Source organism: Macaca fascicularis, chromosome 3 (assembly GCF_037993035.2).
Source record: "Macaca fascicularis isolate 582-1 chromosome 3, T2T-MFA8v1.1".
NCBI classification, from domain to species: domain Eukaryota; kingdom Metazoa; phylum Chordata; class Mammalia; order Primates; family Cercopithecidae; genus Macaca; species Macaca fascicularis.
This window is the reverse complement of record NC_088377.1, coordinates 22,099,242-22,125,695: the sequence shown is the minus strand read 5'-3', so window position 1 is coordinate 22,125,695 and position 26,454 is coordinate 22,099,242. Positions and strand designations below refer to the sequence as shown.

At 37.1% G+C, this 26,454-nt stretch overlaps 1 pseudogene; it reads left to right on the top strand.

Moving 5' to 3' along the window:
* The first annotated feature begins 22,135 nt into the window (after window positions 1-22,135).
* LOC102123755 (procathepsin L pseudogene) lies at window positions 22,136-24,487 on the top strand (annotated as a pseudogene).
* The last annotated feature ends 1,967 nt before the right edge of the window (window positions 24,488-26,454 follow it).

Sequence of the window (26,454 nt, the reverse complement as noted above, 5' to 3'; positions counted from 1 at the left end):
GGTGTATTTACAAACCGTGTAGCAAAGATAGCTTTTGCTTCTTAACAAGCCAGCCATCTGGGTTGTGCAGTTCTGATTTTGGCTGGGCTCCTCATGTATACAAGTGCCTCCAGCAGCCAGCCAGCAAGCCGAGTCCTCTTCAGAGGGATCGGCTGGGAACATGGTCCACTGAGCCTCTCATATCTTTCATTGTCCCCCATCTAGCTCAGGGCAGCTCTGCATGGTTTCCAGAGAAAAGAAGTGTGTGTTGTCTCTTAAAAGTCTAGGCTCAGAACTGGAAAAGCATCGTTTATGCCACACAATTGTGGCCAAATAAGGCAAAAGTTCAGCTGAAATTCAAGAAAGAAAAATTGGCTATACCTCCCCTTGGAAGTAGCTACAAAATCCCGTTGGCAAAGGAACAGGGATTACAGGAAAAGGGGCCCTTTTACAATCACATAATCACACCTTTGTTTCTTGGTCTGTCATATCATTTTTGTTGGCTTTCTGGTTAGTTTTTACGAAGACAATACTTTATTATTCTTTTGGATCAAGATTTTTTTTGTGAAGAGCCTTGATTGTGGTATAAACCATCACATGAATTGATATTGGCAAAGAGTGTCAGGCTATCTTACGCCAAAGCCTTTGCATTACTTTTGGTTTTTTCTTTTTGAGACAGAATCTCACTCTGTCACCCAGGCTGGAGCACATTGGCACAATCACGGCTCACTGCAACCTCCACCTCCTGGGTTCAAGCAATTCTTGTGCCTCAGTCTCCCAAGTAGCTGGGATTACCAGTGGAGCAGGATGCACCACTACACCGTGCTCATTTTTTTTTTTTTTTTTTTGTATTTTTAGTAGAGACAGGGTTTCACCATGTTGGCCAGGCTGGCCTCGAACTCCTGATCTTTTGATCTGCTTGCCTAGCCTCCCGTGTGCTGGGATTACAGGAGTGAGCCACTGCGCCCGGCCTGCATTACTTCTTCAATATACTTTTATGCACATTTTGTGTGAATCTTACAAATCGTCCATGCTCCTATACTTCCTGTTTTTATGATTTGCATATACTTCTCTAAAGCTGCCTTAGTTCGGTGCCATGTTGCACATGACTACTTCACCTTTCATTTATCAGTTTTGTGTTGGCTGTTTACATTTTCTTTTCAGTACCGTAGTTTCATAGTTTCTGCCTCTTTTTACTCTGGGCTCTTACTATCTCTTTGATAGAGTTAAATAATTTATTAAATCTCCTTTTTTTTTTTTTTAAACTATTTTGGTCTATGGATCCACCTATGTGTCAGTCAATCTGTCAACAGCATATTTTACATTCTGCTGTCATAGAAGTTAAAAATATGGAACCAAACAAATCCTGTGATTTCTGCTCTCGTAAAGTTGACACTCCAATAAACATAATTGTACTATGTGACAGAGAGTCACGCATCTTCCAAGCTTGAGAGTCTCTTTAGCATTTTCTATGCTTATGCAATCTGAGGATGGCCATGAACAGGTTGCTTTATCATAGCATGGATCTTTTAGGAGGCATTGGGGTTCCAGTTCTCAAATTTGCTGGGTTTTTTTCCCTCATATCATTAAACAAATCTAAGCTACAAAAAAAACAAAAAAGTGATATCATTTAGAAGAGTCATCTGCATTGCTTTTACTTTTAGATCAATTTTAATGCTTATATTGAATACAAATTTGTCCACCACTTTTGTAAAGTTAGATTTCTTCAATAGCAACAATTTATATAAGTGAGTGATCAGGTCCCTTAGAGGGAGAAGAATGCAGGGTGTGAACTGCCAAGTTCATCACACATCCTGACCCTTTACTTTGGAAAGAATGAGTTTGCACAGCTCTGCAGGCAGTGACTCCTCTCATGTGTTGGCATCACATATAAGCATATGTAGGAGCAGGCATAGAAGCCGTGTGGCCCCCAGCAAGATGCACTGCCATTGAGGGTTTGATTGCCTAGATGGTATTAGCTTAGCTGGGTGCGGTGGCATGTTCCTGTAATCCAAGCCACTCAGGAGGCTGAGGCCGGAAGATCGCTTGAGCCAAGGAGTTTGAGGTCGCAGTGAGCTGTGATCGCACCCTTGTACTCCAGCCTGGGTGACAGACTGGAGGGGTGACTTTGTCTTTGTCTCTAAAATAAATACATTTAATTAGCCTGGGAGTTCCTTGAGAGCCAGAGTGCTTGATTCTCTTTCAGCTCCAATGTCCCATCCTAGTGCAGTTCCTGGAAGATATTCAGTAATAGCTGGTAAGAGAATATGAAAACAAATTGTATGTGTATTGACATAATTTTAAAAAACGACTTTCTCCTTCAAGCTTATTTTGGTTCATAGACACTTTGAAAATGTTGTTAATAGCATGATCCCTGGACATCACAGATATAAGGGCTTGCATTCACCAGCCTAATTCCAAAGCTGTTTTCTGAGTAACGTTTTTAAATAGGGCAAAGGAGAACAATGCTTATTGCAAACCTTTCAGTCCCCTTCAAGGGGGCTAACATTGAGGGAAACTACTGTGGAAAAGTCAGCTGATTTTGAACAATGTATTAGTCAGGGTTCTCCAGAGAGACAGAACCAATAGGATATATGTATATATAAAAGAGAGTTAATTAGGGAGAACTGGCTCACACAATTACAAGGTGAAGTCCCATGATAGGCCGTCTGCAAGCTGGGGAAAGAGATAAGCTGGTGGTAGCTCAGCCCAAAGCCTCAAAACCAGGGAGGATGACAGTGTCGCCTTTAGTCTGCAGCCAAAAGGCCCAAGAGCCCCCAGGAAGCCGCTGATGCAAGTCCCAGAGTCCAAAGGCAGTGGAACTTGGAGTGTGATGTCCAAGGGCAGGAGAAGTGGAAGCAAGTGTCCAGCAGGGGAAGAAGAAAGAGAGTCAGAGCAGGAGCAAGAGAGAGAGTGCGAGAGGAGGTGCCACACACCTTTAAATGACCAGATCTCTTGAGCACTCACTCTCAAGAGAACAGCACCAACAGGACAATACTAAGCCATTCATGCCCTCATAATCCAAACACCTCCCATCAGGCCCCATCTTCAACACTGGGGATTACAATTCAACATGAGATCTGGGCAGAGGCAAATCTACAAACTAGATCAAACATTTTTAATGAGCCAGATGTTTGTCATTGATGTCTTCTCAACCGTCATCTCTGAGCACTCTATAATGGTTTCTTATACATCCTGGAGAATGAGTCTTCCCTCTCCCCTCCAAATGTAGAGATTGGTCAAATAACAATACTAGTATTAAATCTACTTAGTCAAAAGCAGGTTGGGCCCTTCTGCAGCAAAGGGAAGGCACATGATCACTAGGACGTCTGTTTAATGTGTAGGATATGGTGAATGTCTCATTCTTGAATCCTGAAGTAGGTTTGACTGCAGACGTCCAGTCAGTTGATTGAAGTTGATTGAAGTTCTGCTCCAAAGAGGGGAAAAAAGTTTTTGTGTGATTGAGACAGTTTCTGTAATAAAACAACCTGCTAGAAAATACTTTTAGCACTGATACTATTAAAATGAATTAAATGGGAAGTCTCATTAAATGGTTTGGTGAGGGTTGAAGTTCTAAATTTCTGAAAATGATGCTTTTACTCACTTGTTCTCACATTCTTCAGAGACTTTGCTGCTGTTAGTGACCTAGTTAGATATGCTTTCACCTCTGGTAGGTGGAGAATCATCTGTGTAGGTGGCAGGATTAAAAGGTTTATTATCACTTTTTCACCTTCTTCCTGTCAGTCGAGGAGTTCTTAGGCCCCTCTCCTGATGGTCTCACTTTTGCCTATGTTTCGACATCGAGAACTGTTGATGTTTAATTGTCACTTTCTTTAGAAATGTGGAAATGTGTCCTGAAATGAGAACTTTATTACACTTTGTATAGAAGTGATAATGTTGCTTAGAACTTTAATGTTGTAAGGCTCTGAATTCTTCTTGTTTTTGTTTTGTTTTTGCTAGATTATCTTTCACAGACTGGATTATAATCTGTGGCTTTTCCAACAGAAATAAGACCTCATTTATCAAGATATTTCCTAATTGTATCTGTAAATACATCACAATTATTTAATTGACACCTAGTAATGGTCATTTCAAATGAATGTTAATTTATTAAGTCATTTTTCTCAAAATGTTCAAATCAATACTACAATCAATATTTTATTGACCAAATGTGCCATATTAGTGAACAAATACAGAAGTCTAGATCTGACTATTACAGTTACTTTCTTAAAATACAATTCAAACTTTGATGCAAAAGCTATAGCCATTGAACAAATCACATTTCTTATATAGTTTTGTTAGAAACACTGGTTGTTACCATCAGTTAAAAATACTATTTTATTAAGATTTTCTCTGAAGCAATGAATAAGATACACTAGCTGTCTTCAGGAAGTTTACAATCTAGTGTGAAGTATTAGAAAAGGACTAGCGAGATCCTGCAAGGACAGAGTAAGAGAGAAGATATAAACATCAGAAGAACAATAAACATGAAATTTCCAAAGCATGGTGAAATTGACATCAGTGTCTTTGATGGAGAAAAGTAGACTTTTAAGTTTTTCTTCATTAGTTCTCTAATATTCCATTCATGTTTAGGGCACCAGTTACTGGATTCTTGCACCTTACGCAGTGTAACTGTCTTTTAGCACTTTAGCTCTAGAGTTTACTAGCTATTCATTGTATAAGTAGTGCAGGAGCAATGAATTTAGAATGAAATTAGGCTAGTTTTTCCTCTTACCCATTTAACAAACAAATGTTGGGGAAAATCTGGTCAAATATGAAAACTGTAGTGAATGAAAGATACTGAACAGAGAAACATATGAAAAAAATATATAAGAATAGGATTTCATAGAAAATATTTTACCCATCTCCATTCTTCTATCTGAAACATAATAAGTATGTATTAGAAAATTTAGTCTTTCATTAAAAGCTCATGTTGGAATTTTGTTCAACTTAGCCAAGGATGTCTAATTAGCATTCCGGAAAGTTGAATTGCTTCTAAGTTAGAATTGTTAGGATGATCAAAAAAATCACTTAGTATAGAACTCTTCTGAAGAGTTACGAGCATTATTTCTCTTCAATACTTATTTTCTTCACCTAAGACAATGCTGTCTCATGCAGGCAAATGTCACTATTTAGACAAAAAGAAGAGGTTTTCCTCATTGCAAATATCCAGGGCTCACCCTCTGTCAATCTCTCTACTCTCCAAATATTTTCTTACAAATTTTAACTACCTTGGTCTTCTAAACTCCAAATGTGTCCTCAACTCAGCAGGACCACTAATCTCTGTTCAATTCTCTGTGTTTTGCGTTTAAACCTGGGAACCCTATTAAAGCAATCAGCTGCGGCAATGATGGGGCTTCCCTCATTTGTTTTCTCTTATTCAGGAATCACTTTCTTGTACTGCAGACTTCTGTTGTTCAATATAAAAACAAAAATGAAAGCAAAACAACAGGAACAGTTGTTTTATATATTTTGTTTGGTTTTCTAGTAATTTAAGATCGGAAAATCTGATTTTCTTCACTGTAAGCAGAAGTCAGACTTTTTAAAAACCTATTAAAATATTTATTTCTCTAATTCTAAATTTGTTATACAGTTGTTTCATTTCTATTCATACTGAGGGTCTGAATATCCTAAAGGTTAAGATACCAAATTGCCTGGGTTTAAATCTCTGCTTTGACAATTACCTATTAGGCGACCTTGAAAAGCCGCCTTTGCCAGGCTCATGCCTATAATCTCAGCACTTTGGGAGGCCGAGGTGGGTGGATCAACTGAGGTCAGGAGTTCAAGACTAGCCCGGCCAACATGGTAAAACCCCATCTCTACTAAAAAATACAAAAATTAGCTGGGTGTGGTAGTATGCACCTGTAGTCCCAGCTACTGGGGAGGCTGAGGCAGGAGAATCGCTTTTACCTGGGAGGTGGAGGTTGCAGTGAGCCAAGATCATGCCTCTGCACTCCACCCTGGGCAACAGAGTGAGACCCTGTCTTACAAAAGAAAATGAAAAGGCTTCTTAATACCTTTGTGTCTCAATTTTCCCACAAGAATTGCTCTTCATAGAGTTGTTGAAGGGATTAAATTAGTTAATACAGAAAAAGCACTAAAAGCCATTTCTATCATATAGTAAGATCTTATTATCTCTAATTCTGCTATCTAGTCATTTACTTATACATAAATTAGAAGGCCGGGCGGGGTGGCTCACACCTGTAATCCCAGCAATTTGGGAGGCCCAGGTGGGCGGATCAGCTGAGGTCGGGAGTCCCAGACCAGCCTGACCAGCATGGAGAAACCCCATCTCTACTAAAAATATAAAATTAGCCAGGCGTGGTGGCTCATGCCTGTAATCCCAGCTTCTCTGGAGGCTAAGGCAGGGGAATTGCTTGAACCCAGGAGGCGGAGGTTATGGTGAGCCGAGACCATGCCATTGCACTCCAACCTGGACAACAAGAGTGAAACTCCATCTCAAAAAAAAAAAGAAATTAGAACCAATTTTTACCACCATAATATTTGTGAACACATTTTATATTTTACTTTCATTTTTACATTCATTTTAATACATTCCTTTGTTATTTTAAATATAAAGAGGCTCACTTAATCTTATGCCTCTATTTTCATAACATTTGAGTGCATTGCATACATAATATCTAAGGAAACCAACTTATACATTTGACCTCAATGAATCCTCATTATAGTCCTATGAGATTAAAACCAGTGATAGCTACACTATACAGATTTGGGGAATAAAGTAGAGAAATTCGATGATGTCCCCAAGATCAAACAGCTATCTCCTGAACACTGGACTACAAACCCAATTCCCTGTGATTCTAGAAGCTTATCTGTTAGTGACTATGTGACTACCTCTATTAAATATCATCATAAGTAGGATAAACAAATTTCAGTTTTCCTTTGCATAGTTCTGCTTCATGCCTGCCTTGCAGACTTATTTTTATTTAATAGTGCCCATGGTCACTCACAAAGAAGCCAAATTTGAATGATAAATTATATATTCACTGTTATATACATATAACAGGTATTACTGACTGATGAGATTTATAATGAGCACCTAAAACCCAGAGAGTGATTTTTACAGTTAAAGGAGGTGAAGTCGCTAATGTCATTTTCCTATGCCTCAGTGATTTTATCACTTTGACTTTTAGAGAAAAATGACATGGCACTTCACAGAGATTTGTTAAAATTTAGCAGTTAGTTATTCAGCCTTCCCCATTCTGCTGGTAGTTAGAAAATAAGGTAGACATTGAAGGACAGAGGTTAAATGAAGGAAGTGTATCTTGTCAGATGACCAACATTCCATTCTTGCCTCCTCAGCCCTACTCGGATAAAAATAGAATAATTAAATTTTTAGGAAGAATCTGTAATCTAGTGGCTCTTAAGGGATGGAAAGGTGGGACAGGAAGGAGAATAAGAGAGAGAAAATGAACAGAACAGGTATGAAAGAAAAATGAAGAGTCAACAATTTTTTTTTTTTTTTTTTTTTTTTTGAGATGGAGTCTCACTCTGTCACCCAGGCTGGAGTGCTGTGGCATGATCTCCGCTCACTGCAACCTCCATCTCCCGGGGTCAAGCGATTCTCCTGCCTCAGCCTCCGGAGTAGCTGGGATTACAAGCACGTGCCACCGCACCCAGCTAATTTTTGTATTTTTAGTAGAGACGGGGTTTCCCCATGTTGGCCAGGATGGTTTCAAACTCCTGACCTCAAGTGATCCACCTGCCTCGGCCTCCCAAAATACTGGGATTACAGGCGTGAGCCACCGCACTCGGCCTCAGCAAAGTTTTTAATCATGTCAGAACTGTACTTATTTTTAAAGCTGCAAAAACATAAATAATCTGTTCATTCCTCTTAGTCACTACTGAACAGGTAAAATAAAATATTTAGTATTATCCCATCCAAATGTGAAAAAGAGGGTGAACTCAAAGCATTGGCTGTTCCCAGGAGAGAGGCAACTATGTCATTAAAGTTTGCATAATTGTTGTATCCATGAAGTAAAGAAAGGCACTTGGGCTCTTCAATAACAAAAAAGAAAATAATGATATAATAGTGACTGTGAAATAGTTCAGGGACTGTCACGCAGGAAATGAAATGAAATTGCCTACTTTGAAGTCTCTTGCCTTTGCCGTTCTTTCTGCTTGAAAATCTTTCTCCAAATATGCTTATGGCTTACCTTGTCATAGCCACTGAAAATCTCTTTTTCACTGAGGGCTTCCAAAGTTGCCCTACATAACTTGCTAATTCTCTCTCACACACATGCACACTCACACTTCCTAGCTCCCTCTCTACTTGTATTACGTCATTTAGCACTTACTTCTACCTCATAGAGCATATATTTTTCTTATTTTTCATTTTTATTACCTCAAACCTACCTAAATGTGGGGCTCATAAAAGCAGGAATTTATATCTAATTTGCTCACTGCTAATCATCAGTGCTCAAATCAGTACCTGGTAATGGTTAACAAATACTTCTTACATTAATAAATAATGAACAAGATGTTTGGTTTTAACCCAAAGGGTTGAACAAAAATCCAGAAATAAATTGGAGGGCAGCAGATTCGGCTCATTGTAAAATGTTAGTACTGCCCTCTGTCTCTTTATGAGTAAGTGGCTGCTCAGAACATGATTCTAACATTCTTGAAGTTACTACGTGATCAACTGATAGATGTAATTTCAAGAATTCTTGCAGATTGGATGAGATGTTGGTATTTTTTTTTTCCTTAGTACAGAGAAACTCTGATTATTCAGCAAAGGGAGAAAAAGACATTCAAACCATTACACACAAGCTACAATACTAAAATGAAGACTAGCTTCCCTGTTTAATCATAGGTCTCATTCGTTTATTTCTATGACTCAATCTAACTTGAAGACTTGCTTCTGTGAAAACTGAAAAATAAAAATTGAACCAAGAGAGAAGGTGAAGAGGAGTTCTGGGAGCAGTGGTGGAGAACAAAAAAATAAAGGCAAAACAGCAACTCATAGAGCCTTTTTTGCACTACTTATTAAACAGATACAGTTTACAATGCTGACATTGGTCTTGAGAAAGAGAGAAGAAAAAATGTACTTATGACATGTTTTATTTTTCTAAAACTTTGAAAGGTTCAAAATTATCTCTATGCAGGTTTTAGATATTAATTTAAAATCTTACTGAATCTGTGAAATGGTACAAAAAACAACAGCAACAAAAATAATTTGAACTCAATAAATGCCACTTGAACCAGCAAAGACCCACGTGTGTGGTTCTGTCAAATCCCCTTGCTGCGATAGCTCTGCCAATTTACTTGACAAATGTGTAGCCCTGGACTTTCACCCCCTGTTTAACAGAACAGTTTGAAGATGGTACTTTAGAAGCCTTTCAGACCATGAGATGATTATTTTTGCATAGCAGTGTTATCAGCTTGGGGAAAAAAAAAAAAAAACAATTTTGTACTTTACTTTTTTAAAGCACAAAAATAAATAGGAGTTATACATTTAATGTTTTCAACATTCAGGAAAATAACATATTTTCTCTTTTTCGTAAACCAAATGCATTTTAGGCTCAATTCTTCTCTCTTATTTCATGTCGTCTACTATGTTTTTCCAACTAGGCCAAGAGTGAAACATTGCTGACTTATTATAATAATGTAAAACTCATTCCCCACATATTTTCACAGAAAAAAAATCTTTTTGGCAATAAAACAATTTCATCATTACTCTGATGTCATGAAATTATATTCTGCTGAATTGACAAGAGAAAGAAATTGTGCATAAGGCATGGTAGATCCATTAAAATTAAAATAAGCACATTCAATTTTAAGGTGAAATTTGTTCATTTGCATTTTTTTTACAATTAATAGTCATGGAGGATAATACTTTGATGACATACTAATAAAAATGTATCCGCAATAATGTATTACTAGTCTTCTCTTTATTTCTAACAACCTAACAGACACTGTGATATTGACTGATACGGTTTGGATCTCCGTCTCTGCCCAAATCTCATGTTGAATTGTAATCTCCAATATTGGAGGTGGGGCCTGGTGGGAGGTGAATGGATCATGCAGGTGGTCCTCATGAATGGTTTAGCACCATCTCCTTGGTGCTATTCTCATGACAGTGAATGACTGAGTTATCACAAGACCTGGTTTTTGAAATGTGTGTAGCGCCTCCTTCTCTATCCTTTGCTCCTGTTCTGGCCATGTAAGATGTGCCTGCTTTCCTTTCTCCTTATGCCATGATTGTGTGAGGCCCTCCTCAGAAGCAGAAGCCACTATGCTTCCTGGACAACCTGCAGAACCATGAACCAATTAAACCTCTTTTCTTTATAAATTACCCAATCTCAGGTAATTCTTTTTTAAAATTTAATTTTATTTCAGGTCCCGGGGTACATGTGCAGGATATGCAGGTTTATTACATAGGTAAACATGTGCACCGTGGCTTGCTGCACATATCTACCCATCACCTTGGTATTAAGCTAGGCATGCATTTGCTGTTTTTCCTGGTGCTGTCTCACTCCTCGCCCTCCCCCAGCAGTCCCCAGTGTGGTCTCCTTCCTGTGTTCAGGTGTTCTCATTGTTCGACTCCCACTTATAAGTGAGAACATGCAATGTTTGGTTTTCTGCGTTACTGTGCTGAGGATGATAGCATCCATCTCCATCCACGTCCCTGCAAAGGACATGATCTCATTCATTTTCATGGCTGCATAGTATTCCGTGGTGTATGTACCACATTTTGTTTATCTGGTTTATGATTGATGGACATTTGGATTGATTCCATGACTTTGCTATTGTGAATAGTGCTGCAGTCAACGTATGTGTGCATGTATCTTTATAATAGAATGATTTATTTTTCTTTGGGTATATACCCAGTAATGGGATTGTCAGGTCAAACGGTATTTTATAGCACTGCAAGAATGGACTAATACAATGCCTTTTTGCACACATTATTTCTAATTATCAAAACAACTCAGATCATAATCTTTGACTTACAAATGAGGAAACTTAAACTCTAAAGATTAATTGGAAGCTCATATAGCAAAAAGGGAGGTATGATCAGAATTTGAAACTAAGTCTTGTTGATTCAGTAGTTATAATATTTATTAGTAGTTATTTGGTAATATCAATGAAATGGATAAACTGGTTGGCTAGCCTAACCAAAAAGTAAACAAATAAAGAAGACACAAATCACTAATATCAGGAATAAAAGAAGAGTCGTCACTACTGTCTCATAGATGCAAAAAGAAGAACAAAGGCGTATTATGAACAATTCTATGACCACAAACCTGATAACTTTGATGAAATGTACCAATTAACTGAAAAACACAATTTATCAAAACTGACACAAGAATATATAATTAGAATGGCTCTATATCTATTTTACAAATTGAACCAATAATTAATAATCTTCCAAAAAATAAAGCACTAATACTGATGGTTTCATTGGTGGATCTTACCAAACATTTAAGAAAGAAGTGACAGCAGACCTCCACAATCTCCAAAAAATAAAATTGGAAAGGACACTTCCTAATATATTCTATGAGGCAGCATTATCTTAATCTCAAAATCAGATAAAGACATTACAAGAAAGGAAAACTAGGGACCAATATCTCTAATGAACATAAATGAAAAATTTCTCAACCAAGTATGAGCAAATAAAATCTAACACTATATAGAAATGTAGCCGGGCACGGTGGCTCAAGCCTGTAATCCCAGCACTTTGGGAGGCTGAGACGGGCGGATCACGAGGTCAGGAGATCGAGACCATCCTGGCTAACACAGTGAAACTCCGTCTCTACTAAAAATACAAAAAACTAGCCGGGCGAGGTGGCGGGCGCCTGTAGTCCCAGCTACTCGGGAGGCTGAGGCAGGAGAATGGCGTAAACCCGAGAGGCAGAGCTTGCAGTGAGCTGAGATCCGGCCACTGCACTCCAGCCCCAGCGGCAGAGTGAGACTCTGTCTCAAAAAAAAAAAAAAAAAAAAAAAGAAATGTATACACCAGGGCCAAGTGGGATTCATTGTAGATTTGCGGGTCTGGTTCAACCTTCAGCAGTCAGTTAATATAATGCACCATATTAACAGATGAAAGAAGAAATATCACATAAGCATATCAATAGGTGTAGAAAATGCATTTGACAAAATCCAATAGCCACTTGTGATAAGAGATCTCAGAAAACTAAGACTAGAACTTTCTCAAGTTGGCAAAATAAATTTACAAAAACCTATAGCGAACAGCATACTCAATGGTAGAAACTGGACAGTTTCTTTCTGTGGTTGGGAATAAGGCAGGGATGTTTCTCTCATCACTCCCATTCAATACTAAGATGGAAGTCCTAGAAAGTGCAATTAAAAGAGGAAGGGTAACAAAATATATAGAGATTGGGAAAGAAGAAATAAGACTGTGTTCGTTTGTAGACGACATGGTTGTCTGTGTAAAATATCCCAAAGAACTGACAAAATTATTCCTGGGACTACAAAGCATTTATTGCAAGATTGTATAGTACAACCTTGTAAATATACAAAAGTCAAATTATTTTTATGTATAGCCTGTAATAAACAAATATAATTTGGAATTAGAAGTATTTTGGTACAAATATACAAATACATAAAAGATCTGTATGAGTAAAACTGCAAATCTCAGATAAAACAACAAAGATATCTGAATAAATAAAACAGATGTTCCATGTTTATGAATAGGAAGGCCTAATACAGTTAAGAAGCTAGTTGTTTATGATTTGATCTAGATACAAACAGTTGCAACCCAAAATTCTAGAAAGTCATTTTGTGGACATCAGCAAATGACTCTAAAGTTTATACAAAAAGACAAAAGATACAGAATAGCCAACACAATACTGAAGAAAAAGAAAAATGTTATAATACTAAACTACTGGAGTTTATAAATTCCTATAAATGTCCATTAGTCAAGACAGTGTGATACAGGCAAAAGGCTAGACGAATGGAAGAATAGGTCAATGGAAAATAATAGAGAGCTCAGAAAGAGACCCAAACAGATACTATTAACTAATCTTGAGAAAGGAACAAAGGCAATTTCATTGAGAAAGGATAATGTTTCCAACAAATGGTGCTGTAACAACTGGACATGACCAGAGCAAAGAGATTATTACAGACCTAATTAAGGATTTTGGACCTCCAGACAAAAGCAATCTGCTGAGAATGGAAATGCCCGTAAGTAAGTTCTAAAGATGTGTTCTGCAGCGTAGTGCCTACTGTTAACAATACAATGTTGGGCACATCAAAAGTTGTTCAGAAGGCTGATCTCGTGTTAAGTGTTCTCACCACAAAAACAAAAACATAGGGGCACAGGAAAGCTTTGGGAGGTGACAGTTACATCTGTAACCTCAATTGTATTGATGCTATCACAGGTGTTTGCATATACTGAAACTCACCAAATTGTCCAGATTAAATATGTATAGTTTTTTTTTAATTAATTTATTATTATACTTTAAGTTCTAGGGTACGTGTGCATAACGTGCAGGTTTGTTACATATGTATACTTGTGCCATGTTGCTGTGCTGCCCCATCAACTCGTCAGCACCCATCAACTCATCATTTACATCAGGTATAACTCCCAATGCAATCCCTCCCCCCTCCCCATGATAGGCCCCGGTGTGTGATGTTCCCCTTCCCGAGTCCAAGTGATCTCATTGTTCAGTTCCCACCTATGAGTGAGAACATGCGGTGTTTGGTTTTCTGTTCTTGTGATAGTTTGCTAAGAATGATGGTTTCCAGCTGCATCCATGTCCCTACAAAGGACACAAACTCATCCTTTTTGATGGCTGCATAGTATTCCATGGTGTATATGTGCCACATTTTCTTAATCCAGTCTGTCACTGATGGACATTTGGGTTGATTTCAAGTCTTTGCTATTGTGAATAGTGCCGCAATAAACATCCGTGTGCATGTGTCTTTATAGCAGCATGATTTATAATCCTTTGGGTATATACCCGGTAATGGGATGGCTGGGTCATATGGTACATCTAGTTCTAGATCCTTGAGGAATCGCCATACTGTTTTCCATAATGGTTGAACTAGTTTACAATCCCACCAACAGTGTAAAAGTGTTCCTATTTCTCCACATCCTCTCCGGCACCTGTTGTTTCCTGACTTTTTAATGATCGCCATTCTAACTGGTGTGAGATGGTATCTCATTGTGGTTTTGATTTGCATTTCTCTGATGGCCAGTGATGTGCATTTTTTCATGTGTCTGTTGGCTGTATGAGTGTCTTCTTTTGAGAAATGTCTGTTCATATCCTTTGCCCACTTTTTGATGGGGTTATTTGTTTTTTCCTTGTAAATTTGTTTGAGTTCTTTGTAGGTTCTGGATATTAGCCCTTTGTCAGATGAGTAGATTGCAAAAATTGTCTCCCATTCTGTAGGTTGCCTGTTCACTCTGATGGTAGTTTCTTTTGCTGTGCAGAAGCTCTTTAGTTTAATGAGATCCCATTTGTCAATTTTGGCTTTTGCTGCCGTTGCTTTTGGTGTTTTAGACATGAAGTCTTTGCCCATGCCTATGTCCTGAATGGTACTACCTAGGTTAAAAAATATATATATAAAAAATAAATAAATAAATATGTATAGTTATTTGTGTATCAATTACACCTCATTAAAGCTGTTAACAAAAGAATCCATGTGATGATTTGCATAGGAGAGCACGCATGATTCAGGTTATAAGGCAAGAAAGGCCACTGGGAATGTGAATTCCTGTGATCACCTCACACAAATTAAATATGGGGTTCTAGACTCTGAGACAAATTCCAGATTGCTCTCACTAATGAGAACTAATTGACTGCCTAATGATCTCTTCAGTGAAATGAGGATTTCTTGAAGAAGTGCATAAGTTTGTAATGACTCCCTGCCTGTTGAAGGCCTTCAGTCCCCAAACTGAGTGGACCCAGTGAAGACAAAATAGTGGTATATTTCTACCCCATCACAGCAAAGAATGAACACCAATGGTTATCCAAAAAGAATAAAAATCCTTAGACATATTCCTGAAGAGACATAAAGAAATAGTTCCTTAGGAATAAGGGAAGTCCTAATGAGAAAATGTCACCTACATCTCAAGATAGTTGTCAGCACTAGATTAAAGAGCTATTAATACTCTACAGTTCCCAGACTTACTGGGGGCAAGCCTTATGAAAGGCAACAACTGGGAAAAAGTTCACTTCTTCCTAATCAGCATGAGGTGTATTTCCCACAAATCAGTTCATTCATTCAGCAAACTTTTATGGAGCATCAACTACGTGTTATACTATACACTATACTAGAATCAGGAGATTAAAAAGTATGATTGCAACACAGTCCATATCCTGAGAAATAGTCCCATCCTTTAGAATCTTAATATTTTTTCTGAAACATAATTTGGTGGACAGTCTGTTTCTTTACTTACTTGACATATTTAATATAAACTATAGCAGAAAAAAAAGATACTATTTAAGAACAAAGACTGCTATGTGACCTTTGCCAAGTTTCTGACCTCCTCAGTGCTTTATTTCCTCATCTGTACAGTGCAATGTATAATATACTGAGTACAGTGTCATAGTTATCTACCTTGTAAGGTTGCTGTGAGGATTGAAGTGAGTTAAAACTTGTAAAATATCTAAAACCATTCTAGGAACATAGGAAGTTCTAAAGCCATGTTTGCTGCTGCTGCTACCACCTTGTTATTACTGTTGTTGCCACGATTGTTCTCATTCCAGTGGGTTACAGGTTGACTTATATTTATATGATCAATAGGAATGTTATCTCAGCATCCCATGGCACATTAACCACAGCAATTGTTATTTAGTAACTACTTCCGTACTGAGAGCCTGTCAAAGATTTATATCTATTACCAAATAATATCTTGCTGTGAGGACACAGATCCACAAATATTAGTGACTTTGTGACAATCACTAATATCTCATTAGGCACAGAGTTTTGAAGTTCTTTTTCTCAGCTAGAGAGTTATGCAAGTATTATGTATACTCACTGCTCAATTAAGCCTAATTATTTTGAAGTGCAAAATGACCGACATTGCACATCATCTTACCATATTTTTCCAAGTAGGATAGCATAGGTGTACTGTCAACTTTATGACAAGAATATGGCAGAGCTATGCATCCTTTGGAAGCGATCTGCTACAATTACTTAAATTCCTTACACTTTAAATCCTCAGAATTTCTGTAGAGGAAGAAAAGTTAAATCTGTAACTATTATGCCTTCTACTCTGTTAATGTGCTCACATCTCTGTGAACCTTGATTTAAGCTGAGTGCATCACTAATCTTTAATATAACCCGAGAACAATAGTCAAATAGAATAATGAGTGGTATTGAAGAAATATATAGAAGAGCATGCCCAGGAATGCATTGAACCACTCCATATCTTGCATTATTAGACACACCCAGTGATTTGCACAGATCCAGAATTTTTAACTCTTCGTTGAAAGCAAGGGTAGGCAAAATTCATTCATAACAGACCAGATAATATAATATGTTCAGCTTCATGGGCCATATGGTCTCTGTGACAGCTACTCAACTCTGCTACTATGACATAAAAGTGATCACAGACAATATATAAATAAAAAATTATGGCTGTATTTTAATAAAACTTCATTTGTGAATAGTAAAATTTGAATTACACCTAATTTTCATGTGTCATATGTATTATTTTCCTTTAAATCTTTTTCAAAATATTAAAAATGCAACAACAAGTCTTTGGTCCCAGACCACACCAAAACATGTGGCAGGCTTGATCTGGCTTACAGGCTACAGTTTCCTGAATCATAATGTATAGGAACCAGAATATTTTGAATTTAACAACTCAACCATGGTCCTGCAATCATTATCTAGAAGATTAGCTAGTAACATAAAATGTCTCAAGGCATGCATTACAACTTCAGTCTTATTTTATCATTTATTTATTTAGGATTCTAACTTTGAGAACAAAAATCATGAGTTATGATTTCACATCTACCACTTGTTAGTTTGATAGCCTTCAGTGAAAATTTCCAACCTCTGGCAACCTTTTTCTCCCAAAGTCTGTTATTTGGGAGATGAATTATATCACTACTGTCAACTCACACTGTGTATCAGAATCACCTGTGGAGAAACCAAGGCTGAACAGTCAGAGATATGGCCTCAACAGGTGACGCCAACCTGCATCCAGCGTTGGAAACTACTGGACTACTGAGCTCCAGACCTCTTTCTGTTTGATAAGTCTAAGAATTTCTATTCGGTGCATACAGTTGTCACAAATATCAGTAACAATATAGCATTACTTCAGAGAATATTACATTTAAATAATTAGTAGAAACCCTTTGCAAAAAATTCAGAACTATTTAACATCTCCTTCATGATGGCAAAATAAAAAAGAAAATATATATATTTAACTCCTTTTAGCTCACTGTTGAGAGATGGACAGAATAGAAAGAAAATAAGTAAACAAAGGAAGGAAACAAATCATATGTATTTCTTTTCCTAATAGCTAGAGCATAGAAAATTACAGAGAAATAAAGCAACAATAATCTGAAAGCTTCTATGTATTCTTATTCTCAAGCCCTATTTCCTTATTTTAGGGTGTTTTGTAGTTGAACAATTGCAGCATTATTTCTCTGCTTCCAAATTCATTATTGAAAAGATAGTTCACACAAATATTCAAAAATAAGCAGTCTACATTTTCATAATATGGTTCATTTGTTCCTAACTTTTAGTACATTTCACAGTCAATATCTTGTCTATACTCATGTAATTGACTCAATTTTCAACTGTCAGTTTCACAAACCGTCATCAAAAAACTTAGATGATCAAGCAGAGCTTAGTTGTTCTGACTTCTTACAGTAAGGGACACACACACAAACACATACACCTTTTTGATAACAACAACAACAACAAAAAACAGTAATGTCCCAACCTTTGGGTAGGCAATGTTTAGGGTTTTATAACCCGAGCAGAGTGATTTTAAGATGAATGTTTCAAAGGAGGAAACTGGTTGAAATTAGGTATAGTTATTGAATTACTAGATCTAGATTAGTGATCACAGTAAGGAATGAGCCTTAAAGAGGGATTTTATAAGCAGGCTGTTAGTCTTGATTAGCTGTTAAAGTTGGCTTACAGTCTTGTCTTAAAAATTTAAATATTTCTTGCAATAAGTAATTAAGACATTTTTGCTTGATTTCAGTATTGTTTGACATAGAGACATGTAAATATGTTCATCACATACATTGCTTAACACAAGGGGAGAAAAGTATGCCTGGACCTAGCATGACTTAAGACAGAGAGAAAAAAAAAGTTGTTTATATTAATGCTCACTGACACTTTTGGTCATGCTTTACCATTATCTTATGAACTACGTTAGTCTATTTTGTGTTGCTACAACAGAATACCTGATATAGGTAATTTATAAAGAAAAGTGGTTTATTTAGCTCATAGTTCTGCAGGCTGGATAGTTCAAGGACATGGCCCTGGTTTCTGGCAAGGTCTTCTGTGCTGCATCATAACATGATGGAGAAGGTCAAATTGGAAGCAGTTATGTGTGAAGAGGAAAAACCTAAGAGACATCCTGGCTTGATGGCAACTCATTCTCAAGGGAATTCATTAAGTTCCATGAGAACTGATTCAGTCTTGCCAGAGTGAGAACTCATTCACCACCATGAGAAAGACACTAAGCCATCAGGAGGGATTTACTCCAGTGATTCAGACAATTCTCACTAGGCTCCACTTCCCAAGACTGCCACATCAGGGATCAAATTTCAACATGATGTTTGGTGGGAACAAACTCAGACCAAATCACAGCACAAGGATATGATCAATGCAGATCAAAATTACTGTCCGATATATTGGGTTCACTGTGTTAGGCAAAATGGTGTTTCTCCAAAGAAGCCCATTTTGAAGCCTCCATAGCTTATGTATATATTAGATTAAATAGCAAAGGGGAATTCAAGGTGAAAGATGGATATAAGGTTGCAATCAGCTGATTTTAAGACAGAAAACATTAGCTGACTTTAAGACAGAAAAAATTATCCAGATAAGCAAAATATAATTATAAGAGGACTTCCAGCATGACTGTAGGAAAAATTATTCCCCATTGAAACTGGTAAAAACTATAAATAAAAAAAAAAAACTTTTTATAACCCCTGGAAATGATCCTAAAGGAATACAGCAAGTGAAGAAATAGCCATTCAATTAAATCTATGAATATTCAGAATGAAAAGCAGGAGTGTGTAGTATTTAAGCAAAGTCTACTCTTCATTGGCTCTTCCAGCTCGAAGATAAGAAAACTCCAATCTAGACTTCGTTAGTCAAGAACAAATGGCATCTTCTCCCATAGCTTCCAGTTGGAGAGCTTTCTTCTAGGGCAGAATGCAAAATCCATGTTTCTCCTCCTACTGCCAGTTGTCTCCTGTTGCTGAGGTTGTTTCAGGTGAGAGCGGATGAGAGGCAAGGCTCCTTCTTCACCCCACCCTCACTCATGGGAAACAGACTCCAACTCAGGCACAGCACCTTTAAAAATGCTGGGGCCCCAGTTGCCTTACCCTGGATCGTAAGTTTCCACACCAAGAAAACCAACTTATGAAGACCTCATGCTACAGTCTCCACTTCCACTGGGCACTCAGGTTCAAAAGTAGGAGCATCACTGAGAGAAAATATCCCATCATCTCAAACCCAACCACAGAGGCCTAACTTAATATGTTACCAGAGGGAAAAGCAGGCCATAAAATTAATAGCTCTTAGTCTCTTCCCAAAGAAATTGACTTCACTTGCAATAGAGCATGAGGACATTCTAACCTATAGGCGTTCTCAAAAATAGTGGAGGTCATGGTGAAAAGCAACTGGGAGGAAATAGATTCAAGACAAAGGCTGAAGGATAAGCCAGTTACTTTGTAGGAGAGAACCTGAGAAAGAGAAAACTTAGAGGAAAAAAAATATATACAGCACTGATCTAAGGACCTCCTTCAAAGAAGCCCAGATCTTACTGGATTAGCCTATGGATCAATTTATAACCCAGGACATATTTGAAAATAATAGAGCAATCAGCCTCCAACTAACAGAGCATAACAGTTTGCTATGGTCACGGAAAGAGATGAAGAGAACCGTACCAAACCCACTATTGTCTCCAGGTGACTGTGGACATACCAAAAGCTGTGCCCCACTGAAAATTAACATCAGAGGTTTAACAGTGTGGGGTAGGAGAAAATAGACATCACTAAAATATTCCAGCTCTGAAAGGGAGGAGATTCGTATGCAAAGTTGCTGTAATATATTATCCAAGAGGTCTAGTTTCCAACAACAACAAAATAATGAGGAATGCAAAGAAACAGGAAAGTATAACATAAAATGGAAAAAGAAAAAGCAGGCAAAAGAAACTGTGAGAGCAACCAGATATCGAATTTAACAGGAAAGACTTCATGATAGCCATGTTAAGTATGTTCACAGATGGAAAGGAAACTATTGTTTAAAAAGTATAGGAAGTCATGATGACAATGTCCAACACAAGACAAAGTATCAATAAAGAGATAAAAATTATTAAAAGAACAAAATGGAAATTCTGGAATTGATAAACATAAGAACTGAAATGAAAATTATACTAGATGGGCCCAACAGTAGATTTGAATTGGCAGAAGAAAGAATGAACACACTTGAAGCTTGATTCAGATTATGCAAGCTAAAAAACAAAAAAAGAGAAATAAGAGGAGCCTCAGGGAAATCTGGGACACCATTAAGCGCATCAACATCCATGTCATGGAAGTATCAAATAATGACTGAAAAATTATCAAACTTATTAGAAAACACTATCCTATATATCCAAGAAGTTAAAGGAATTCCAAGTAAAATAAATGAAGTGATATCTACATCAGACACATCATAGTAAAAATGCTTAAACTCAAGGAGAAAATTTTGAAAGCAGCAAGACAAAATTACAACAAAACAAAACTCCTCATTATCAAGGGGACCTCAGTAGGATTTAATATCTGATTCTCAGCAAAAACAATGTAGGCCGAAAGGCAATAGGATGTCATGTTTAAAGTGCTCAGTTAAAAAAAAAAAAAAAGCAAAAACCTGTCAGCCACAAACCTTACATCAAGCAAATCTATCTTTCCAAAATTAAAGTAAAATAAGAACATTCCAAGATTAACAAAATCTGAGAGAATGTGTTGCTAGCAGACCCACCTTACAAAAAACTCTGAAGGAAGTTCTTCAGGCTGACAGCAAATAATCCTAGATAATTGAGCACATATAGAAAAATACGAGCTTCAATAAAGTTAGTTATATAATTCCACAAAGCAGTATAAATCTATTTTTTCTCTTGATTTACAAAACAATTGTATAAAATGATATGCTACAATGTATTGTTGGGCCTGTAACACAGAAATGTAATAAACTGGTAATATATTTGCTAAAGACAGCACAAAGGAGGTGGGTGAGAACAAACCTACATTGAGCTAAGGAAATGACAGCAGATGAGTAAATTAATAATTATAACAATGTATCATTGAGTTTGTAGGTTTGTAATATTAATACATAAATATGCATAATACAACAAAAACAGGGGAAAAGGAATAGAGATATGTCTTAGTCATCTCAGGCTGCAATAACAAAATGCCATAGACTGGGAAGCTTGAAGAGTAAACATCTATTTGCTCACAGTTTTTGAGAGTGAATGTCTGAGATCAGAGTGTCAGCATGGTTGGGTGCTAGTAAGGGCCCTCATCCTGGCTTGCAAATGGCTGCTTTCTCATTGTGTCTTCACATGGCAGAAACAAAGTGGATTCTGGGCTCTTCGTCTTCTAATGACACTAATACCATCATGGATGCCTCACCTTCAGAAACTCACTTAAACCTAATTACCTCCCAAAGGCCACACCTCCTAGTGCCACCACAATGAGGGACAGGGCTTTAACATGAGAATTTGGGCAAGACACAGGCATCCGGTTCATAAAGAGTTATCTAGAAATGATATTCCTATGTCTTACTATAATTCAGTTAGCATAAACCTGAAAATTAATCTGATAGTTAAAATGTATGTAGTGTGCCCTAAAGAAACCACTTTTTAAAAAAACTCAAAAGATACAGTAAAAAAAATAAATAAATTTAAATGCTTAATTAGAAAATATTATATAATGCAAAAGAAATCAGTAAAGGAACAAAAACAGGAGAAACAAAACAGACCTTTGACATACCTTTATACATAAATTACCTTTAATATACATACAAAAATCCATAACAAACTACTAGCAAACTGAATCCAGCAACATATAAAAAGAATTACATACCATGACCCAGTAGGATTTATCCCAGGAATGCAAGGTTGATTAACCATACAAAAAATAATTAATGTATACATGATATCAATAGAATTTAAAAATTACATGATCAGGCCGGGTGCTGTGGCTTAACCCTGTAATCCCAGCACTTTGGGAGGCCAACGTGAGTGAATCACTTGAGGTCAGGGGTTCAAGACCAGCCTGGCCAACATGGTGAGATTCCATCTCTACTACAAACACAGAAATTAGCTGGGCATGGTGGCGGGCATCTGTAATCCCAGCTACTCGGGAGGCTGAGGCATGAGAATTGCTTGAACCTGGGAGGCAGAGGAGGTGGCAGTGAGCCGAGGTCATGCCACTGTACTCCAGCCTAGGCGATGGAGGGAGACTCAGTCTCAAAAAAAAAAATTACATGATCATGATCATATCCATAAACAGAAAAAGCATTTAACAAAACCCTAGATCATTTCTGATAAAAATACTCGATAAACTAGGAATAGAAGGAAACCTTCCTTCACTTGATAATGGGTATTTGTGAAAAACCCGCATGTGACATCATGCTTGGTGGTAAAAATGAATGCTTTCTTCCTAAGATCAAGAACAAGAGAACATCTCCTCTCACCACTTCTATTCAAGACAGTGTTTGAAGGTCTAGCCAGGGAAATTAGAAAAAATAAAGCGAATCCAAATTAGAAAAAAAAAATAAAAGCTACCTTTATTCTCAGATAACGTTGTCTTGCATATAGAAAATCCTAAGTATCCACTAAAAATTATAAGAAATAACCAGTGATAGGTCAATTAGCTGCTTTCGGGAAGCCTTAGGCGACAGGAGACTCCTGGACCCAGCACCTGCTCACTGTGCCTGTCCACCTTTGGCTACTGCAGCTGATACCCCAGTGGGCTAAGATTGGACAGGAGCCACCAGGGACCCAGCAAGTCCTTCAGCTCTGTTTTTGAAACATGAATCCTTCACTCTTCCTGGCTGCCTTTTGCCTGGGAATTGCCTCAGCTGCTCTAACACGTGACCACAGTTTAGATGCACAGTGGATCAAGTGGAAAGCAAAGCATAAGAAATTATATGGCATGAATGAAGAAGGATGGAGGAGAGCAGTGTGGGAGAAGAACATGAAGATGATTGAGCAGCACAATCAAGAATACAGTCAAGGGAAACACAGCTTCACAATGGCCATGAACGCCTTTGGAGACATGACCAATGGAGAATTTAGGCAGGTGATGAATGGTTTTCAATACCAGAAGCACAGGAAGGGGAAGGAGTTCCAGGAACATCTTCTTCTTGAGATCCCCACATCTGTGGACTGGAGAGAGAGAGGCTACGTGACTCCTGTGAAGAATCGGGGTATGTGTGGCTCTTGTTGGGCTTTTAGTGCAACTGGTGCTCTGGAAGGGCAGATGTTCTGGAAAACAGGCAAACTTATTTCACTGAGTGAGCAGAATCTGGTAGACTGCTCTTGGCCTCAAGGCAATGAGGGCTGCAACGGTGGTTTCATGGATAATTCCTTCCGGTATGTTCAGGAGAACGGAGGCCTGGACTCTGAGGCATCCTATCCATATGAAGGAAAGGTTAAAACCTGTAGGTACAATCCCAAGTACTCTGTTGCTAATGACACTGGCTTTGTGGACATCCCTTCACGGGAGAAGGACCTGGCGAAGGCAGTGGCAACTGTGGGGCCCATCTCTGTTGCTGTTGATGCAAGCCATTTCTCCTTCCAGTTCTACAAAAAAGGAATTTATTTTGAGCCACGTTGTGACCCTGAAGGCCTAGATCATGCTATGCTGGCGGTTGGCTATGGCTATGAAGGAGCAGACTCGGATAACAATAAATATTGGCTGGTGAAGAACAGCTGGGGTAAAAACTGGGGCATGGATGGCTACATAAAGATGGCCAAAGACCGGAGGAACAACTTTGGAATCGCCACAGCAGCCAGCTACCCCACTGTGTGAGCTGATGAATGGTGATGAGGAAGAACTTGACTGAGGATGGCACATCCAGAGGAGGAATTTATCTTCAGTCTACCAGCCCCTGCTGTGTGGAATGCACACTTCAATCATTGAAGATCCAAGTGTGATTGGAATTCTGATATTTTCACACTGGTAAATGTTACCTCTATTTTAATTACTGCTATAAACATGTTTGTATTATTGGTTCACTTACTTTGTATTTTCATTTTTAAAAGATATACACATTTTTACCTGTTTAAATAAAATGTAATTTCAAATGTAAAAAAAAAGAAAGAAAAAAAAAAAAGAAATAACCAGTGACTTCAGCAAGGTGGTAGGATACAATATTAGTATCAAAAAACATCATTTGTATCCCACGTTTCTAACAAACAATCCAAGAATGAAAGTAAGAAAACAAACCCATTTACAATACAATAAAAAATACTAAGAAATAAATTTAACAAAGTAGTACTAAAGTTATACTCTGGAAACTGCAACATATTTTTGAAAATTAAAGACTCTAACTAAATCAGAAGGCAACTTATATACATGAATCAGAATACTAAATAATTGTTAAGATGGCAGTACTCCTCAAGAATCCCAGCTGACTTCTTGCAGAAATTGATGTATTTAAATTGTGCAACCTAGAACATTTAGCCTCTCTTAACAGAGATTGATGTGTATACAGCACATTACAAATCTTCCACACCATTAACTGGTCTATTTCTACACAGCAGCTTTACCAGCTTGAAAAGATATTTTGCACAATGCTTTTTAAAAACACAAAAAACCCAAATATGAGTCTTATTCTTAGCACTTAAAATATTCAGGAATTTTAAAAATTAATTTGTGTTTCTATAAAATTATTTTAGGCTCACTTCTTTATTATTTTATAGGTACTACAATAGTTTTACACTTACAAAGGAAAAAACTGTTGATAAAGTGGAGGCAGGAGACCCACAATAGTCAAAATAATCTTGAAAATAACAAAGTAGGAATACTTCACAATTTTGAAACTTCCTACAAAGCAATGACAATCAACACAGTTTGATACCAGCACAAGAACAGATGTATATACCAATGGATAAGAATTGAGAGACCAAAAATAAAACTATACATCTATGACCAATTGATTTTAAACAATTCAATGAAAGATGGAATAGTCTTTTCAATAAGCGGTACTGAGATAATTGGATAGCCACATGCAAAAGAATGAAATAAGACCTCTATTTTACACCAAATATAAAAATTAACTGGAAATGAATCAAAAAACTAAATGTAAAACTATTTAGTTTTACAACAACTAAATGTAAACAAAACTAAATGTAAAACACATTGGAGAAAATATTTACAAGCTTTTATGTGACAAATGATTGTTAGATATGACTCCAAAAGCAGGAACAACAAGAGAAACAGATTATTTGAACTTTATTAAAATAAAAAACTTTAAGATTCAAAGAAAACCATCAAGTGAAAATACAACTCATAAAATGGAAAAAAATATTTGCAATTCATATATCTCATATGGGTCGTGTATCTAAAATATATAAAATCTCTTACAACTCCGCAATAAAAAGACAGCCCCATTTTGAAAAGGCAGAGAATCTGAATGAACATTTTTTTCACAGAAGATACAAAAAATGACTAAAAGCATGTGTTCTGAAGAAGTTCAATTTCATTAGTTATCTGGAAAATGCAAATGAAACCACAATGAAATACCACTCCACACTTGCTATGATGACTATAATCAAAAAGACAGTTAATCAGAAAGGTTGACAAAAATTTAGAGAAAATAGAATCCCCATAGATTACTAGTGGAAATGTAAAATGGTGCAGTCACTTTGGATAACATTCTTACCGTTCCTCAAATCATTAATAGAGTATCCTATGTCACAGCAAGTCCATTCCTAGGTATATACACAAAAGAATTGAAAGCAGATATTCAAAGAAATACTTGTATTTTAATAAGTATTTTTAAGTGAATATTATTATAGCATTTTTTTGTTATTTATTGTTACAGCATCATTATAGTATGATTTCCAATAGCCAACAGGTAAAAATAATCCATAAACAAAATATGAGTATATTCATATACTAAAATTATATTTGACCATAAAAAATGAAGTATTGATAGATACTGCAACACAAATAAGCCTTGAAAACATTATGCTAAGTACAACAAATTCAGTCCCAAAAGACTATATATTGTATGATTCCACACATATGAATTGTGAAGAGTAAAGAGACTTATATAGACAGGAAGTATATCAGTGGTTGC